We start from the raw sequence: 5879 nt of genomic DNA on the forward strand, positions 1-5879 counted from the left end.
TTTCCTCTAAAATCTGCAGACAAAGAGCAACTGTTTAAGCAACTTTTTTTATTTTATTAATTACAGTTTATTCAGTTTGTATCCCCCCTGTAGCTCTCTCCCTCCTCCCCTTACAATCCCACAGTCCTTCCTCCTTCTTTACCCATGTCCCTCCCCGAGTCCACTGATAGGGGAGGTCCTCCTCTCCTTCCTTCTGATCCTAGTCTATCAGATCTCATCAGGAGTGGCTGCATTGTTTTCCTCTGTGGCCTGATAAGGCTGCTCCCCCTTCAGAGGGAGGTGATCAAAGAGCAGGTCAATCAGTTCCTGTCAGAGACAGTCCCTGTTCTCATTACTATGGAATCCACTTGGACACTGAGCTGCCATGGACTACATCTGTTCAGGGGTTCTAGGTTATTTGCATGAATGGTCCTTGGTTGGAGTATCAATATCAGAAAAGACCCCTGTGCCCAGATTTTTAAGTTTTTTTGCTCTCTTTGTGGAGCTCCTATCCTCTCTAGGTCTTACTGTCTCCCCCTTCTTTCATATTCCCAGTACTCCACCCAAAGTTTGGCTATAAGTCTCAGCATTTGCTCTGATACCCTGCAGGGTAGAACCTTTAAGAGTCCCTCTGTGGTAGGCTCCTGTACTGTTCCCTGTTTTCTCCCTCTTCTGATGTCCATCTTCTTTGCCTTTCTGATTGGGGATTGAACATCTTAGCCAGAGTCTTCCTTCTTGATTAGTTTCTTTACGTGTACAGATTTTAATATGTTTATCTTATATTATATATATAATATTCACTTATGAGTGAGTATATACCCTGTGTGTCTTTCTGCTTCTGGGATACCTCATGTAGGATGATCTTTTCCAGTTCCCACATTTGACTGCAAATTTCATAATTTCCTTGTTTTTTTATTGATGAGTAATATTCCATTTCATAGATGTACCACAATTTCTGTATCCATTCCTTAACTGAGTGGCATCTGGGTTGTTCCCAGCTTCTGGCTATTGCAAATAAAGCTCCTACAAACATGGTTGATCAAATGTCCTTGTTGTATACTTGAGCATCTTTTGGATATATGCCTAGGAGTGGTATAGCTTGATCTTGAGGTAACACTATTACTTATTGTCTAAGAAAGCACCAGATTGATTTCCAAAGTGGTTGTACAAATTCACACTCCCATCATTAGTGGAGGAGGGTTCACTTTCTCCACTTTCTCCAGCATGTGTTGTCACTTGAGTTTTTATCTCAGACATTCGAGTGGGTGTAAAGTGAAATCTCAGGGTTGTTTTGATTTGCATTTCCCTGCTGACTAAGGACATTGAGCATTTATTTAAGTGTTTCTCTACCATTCGATATTCTTCTATTGAGAATCCTCTGTTTAGCTCTGTACTCCATTTTTTTAATTGGATTAACTGATTTGTTGGTGTTTAATTTCTTGAGTTCTTTATATATTCTGGATATTATCCCTCTGTCAGATATATGGTTGGTGAAGATCCTTTCCTAATCTGTAGGCAGTCTTTTTGTTCTGACGATGGTGTCCTTTGCCTTACAGAAGCTTTTGAGTTGCATGAGATCCCATATATTGATTGTTGTTCTTAGAGCCTGTGCTATTGGTGTTCTGTTCAGGAAGTTGTCTCCCGTGTTAATGAGTCCAAGGCCTGTTTAAGCATCTTGATTTTGACTCCAAAGAAATTCATTCTAGACTTCTGACCTCTAGAACTAAGGTAAATTTGTCTTTCTTTTAAGGTCCTATGTTTGTGAAATTTTGTTATAGTCATAATAGAATACTTGGACAGTCACCAAAGAAAATTAAGCAAACTTTTGGACTATAGCATATATAGAAGCCAGAGACAGGAAGGTAGGGTTTAGAGCAGAATGCAAATGCCACAAACCAGACAAGGGCAGATGGCTGGAATTATGATAGCTATGAGACGGTGGATAGTCAATACCAATAATGTAGAGCTGATATGCATTACAAACACCCAAAAGCATTCCTGATTATGTAGAATCTGACTAGTGGATCCTGCATGGTGGATCATAATTGGAAACATGCTATCCACTCCATATGTGGGGTGGAGTTGCTGGAATTACTTTGTAGGCTTTTTCATGTAAAGCTCCCTGCCATGCTCACATATTCCCTCTTTTAGGCAAAGATATTTAAGGTTGTCCTTAAAGTTCAAGTAGTAATACTCATAGCACCTATTTCAAACACAAAGTATTTGGCATAATGAGGTCTTAGTTGGTAATGTAATGGTCTGAGGGTTAAGTTTTCCAAACTGCTAAGTGTGGATAAGAGACTACCAAGAATTCCTTCCAAACCATTTTTTTTTTATTTCGGAACAATACTGAACCTGCAGGTGGCATGAGTGCAGCTGCTATTTGTTGAAAAAAGGCTTGGGTAGGTTAATAAATGAATGCAGGGTTGAAGGAAAATCGAGATTTCAAGAAATATGGATGACCTAATAATGGGAGTAAATCTCACAAAATTTGGCATGTACTCCAAAAAAGCTGATCAATCAGTGCCAGTACTTTCTAGTAACTGAGCTGAATTTTAATTGAATTGATATTTTCACATAGACAATTTGCTGTTCCTACATACTAACTTCAAAACTAATATATTTTAAAGTAAAAGGAAAAAAATTATCATTCTCTAATCTCATCACTATACAACTAGTTTGGAGTAGTAAGTGTAATCTGTATGTCTGTCTGTTTCTCCCTCTCTCTATCCCTCCTTAAAAACATGGCATATAGACACTAAGACTCATAACCAAAACCTCGGCAGAGTGCAGGGAATCATATGACAGAAGGGAAGTTAGTATGATATGGAAAGGATAGGAGCTCTACAAGGACCAAACATATCTGGGCACAGGGTCTTCTCTGAGACTGACACTCAACCAAGGACCATCTATGGATATAACCTAGAACTTCTGCTCGGATGTGGCCCGTGGTAGCTCAGTAACCAAGTAGTTTTCCAAAGTAAGGGGAACACGGACTATTTCTAACAGGATCTCAAGGGCAGGCTGTTTGACACCCCTCTGGGGAGGAGCAGTCTGTTAGGCCACAGAGGAGGACTTTGCAGCCAGCCCTGAAGATACCTGATAAAACAGGGTCAGATGAAAGGGGAGGAGGTCCTCCCCTATCAGTGGACTTGGAAAGGGGCAGGGAGGAGACCAGGGAGGGAGTGTGGGGTTAGGGAGGGAATGAGGGAGCGGGATACAGCTGGGACACAGAGTTAACAAAATGTAACTAAAAAGAAAAAAATAATAAAAAAATAATAATAAAAAAGAAACATGGCATATGAGATCCAAGATGGCGGCACCGACCACGCAGGGTATCTGCTCAGCAGTGAGAGCAGGGTGACAGGCAGGCCATACTGTAGACCCCAATACCCCAACATCCGTGTTTCTCGGGTGAGAGGAGAATTCACAGGGATATTCAGAGCTCCAACTTCAGGATATTCAGATAACACCAGGAAAATTTACTGGGCTCCTACCCTGCACTGCCACAGTCTTCCTAGAACGACCAGCTGTAGTGAAGAGGGCTCCTACCCTGCAGCCTTAGGCCATCCACCCACCAAAACTCACCACCTGTGAATACCTTCCTGGGACTGACAGCAATGGCTCAAGCATGGCTCTGAACCCACAGGCTTAGGCCACATGCTGCCCCATCCCACTTTCTGTGGATACCTCCCCAGGACATGGAGGCTCAAACCTTGTGCACTCACTCTCACTACCTGTGGCATGAATATTTTCTTGTACTGAGGATGAAGCTCCAAACCTGGGTGCCCAATCTCACAGCCATGTAAATACCTTATGGGTACTAGCAGCTCCTTGTTCTAAAGCTGGTAGACCACACTCAATATCCTGTAAACACCTTCCTGGTCTCAGTGGTTAGTAGTATTCATTCTCACCACCCAGTGGAGGGGATACATTCTGGTATTTTTTGGGGAGGCAAAACTCTATTCTGCCTGCTCCCCGCCTGCCTGGATCACCCAGGTGAGAATCAGCTAGCACAGCACAGCACAGTGAACAAAACAGAGCTGAGTTAAGCTAGGGACCCAGGTTCCATTCTCCATGATCTTAAGGAAACCTGTGGGATACTGGAGCATCTATAGGCACAGAGCTATATATGACAGTGCCCTAGGAGCCTGGTTCACATAGGCCAGGAACAGCGAGCCCAGCACAGATAGAGAACCCAATGGAGCTGAGCTAGGCACATGACCAAAGTTCAATTGTGCTCCTCCCAAAGAAGGTCTGTGGGGCATTGGAGCAGTTCTATGCTCTGAGATCTTTCTGCCTGCTCCCCAATAGCCTAGCCCACCTGGGTCTGAAACGATGCAGCCAGCACAACCAGAAGAGCTGAGAAAAGCTAAGGACCCAAATCAAGCCCTCCACTATCATAAGGAAGCCTGTGGAACACTGGAGCACCAATCGACTCAGAGCTTTCTACTTGTGCCCCAGCTACCTGGCATACATGGGTCACAAACTCTGAACCAGCAAAGTCAGTGAATCCAGGGGAGACTAATCTAGACTCCATATACAGATGGATCCAGTCTGTAGTTTAGGCTCCAGGAAAAATCAGTTAAGGCTACAGACAACCAGATGATTAGAGGCCAACATAAGAATATATGCAACAAAAGAAAGAGGACATCATGGCTTTACCAGAATCTCAAAAAAAAAAAAATCAATGAATATTCTACTGCAGCTAAAACACAGGAAATGATATTAAATCTATAATTATTCAGTTATTCAAGGCACATAATGAGGAAATAACAAAAATGGAGGCACATATAAAGGAACATAAAGAAGAAATAAACAAAAAATAGAGGTTTTCATGGACAGACAAGAGTCCACATTGAAACAGATGAAAGAAATGGTACAAGACAAAAAAACAGAATTAGAATCAATAAAGAAAAACACAGAGAAAACCCTGGAGTTGGAGAACTTAGAAAAGAGACCAGGAACCACAAAGGTAAGCATCCCAAACAGAATACAAGAGAAAGAAGAGAGAATTTCAGGTGTTAAAGATACAATTGCAGAAATTGATATGTCCCTCAAAGAAAAAATAAAATTGGAAAAGTTAGAAACACAAAATATCCAAGAAATCAAGGACATCATGAAAAGACAAAACCTAAGAATAAAAGGAAGAGATGAAAAAGAAGATTCCAGACTGCAAGGCCCAGAAAATATTTTAAAGAAAATCAGAGAAGAACATTTCCCAACCTTAACAAAGAGATGTCCATAAACATTCAAGAGGCCTACAGAAAACCAAATAGACAAAACCAGAAAAGGAACTGCTCCTGCAACATAATAATCAAAACACAAGGTCTACATAACAAATTAAAAATATTAAAAGCAGCAAGGAAAAAATGTTAAGTAACATATAAAGGCAGACCTATCAGAATCACACTAGACTTCTCAACAGAGACTATGAAAGCCAAAAGGGCCTGGGCAGATATCATGCAAAAGCTTAGAGATTGTTGATGCCAACCCAGATTACTATGCCCAGCAAAATTTTCAATCAACATAGATGGAGAAAACAAGATATTCCATTTCATAACTGAATATAAACTATATATATATATATATATATATATATATATATATATATATATATATGCACTAATCCAGGCTTATAGAAGATACTAGAAGGAAAATTTCAACTCAACTAAATCAACTACACCCAAGAAAATGCATGATAGAAGTACAATCACATCAAAAAAGCAAAAGAAATTAAACACAAAATCACCACCACCTTCACAATAAAAGGAACTAACAATCATTGGTCACTAATACCTACTAATGTCAATGGTCCAAACTCTCCAATAAAAAGACACAGACTAACAGATTGGTTGCAGAAACAGAATCCAATATTCTGCTGCATTCAAGAAACACAC

This window comes from Psammomys obesus, unplaced genomic scaffold, assembly GCF_907164565.1.
Source record: "Psammomys obesus unplaced genomic scaffold, mPsaObe1.curated_primary_1811, whole genome shotgun sequence".
Taxonomy (NCBI): Eukaryota; Metazoa; Chordata; class Mammalia; order Rodentia; family Muridae; genus Psammomys; species Psammomys obesus.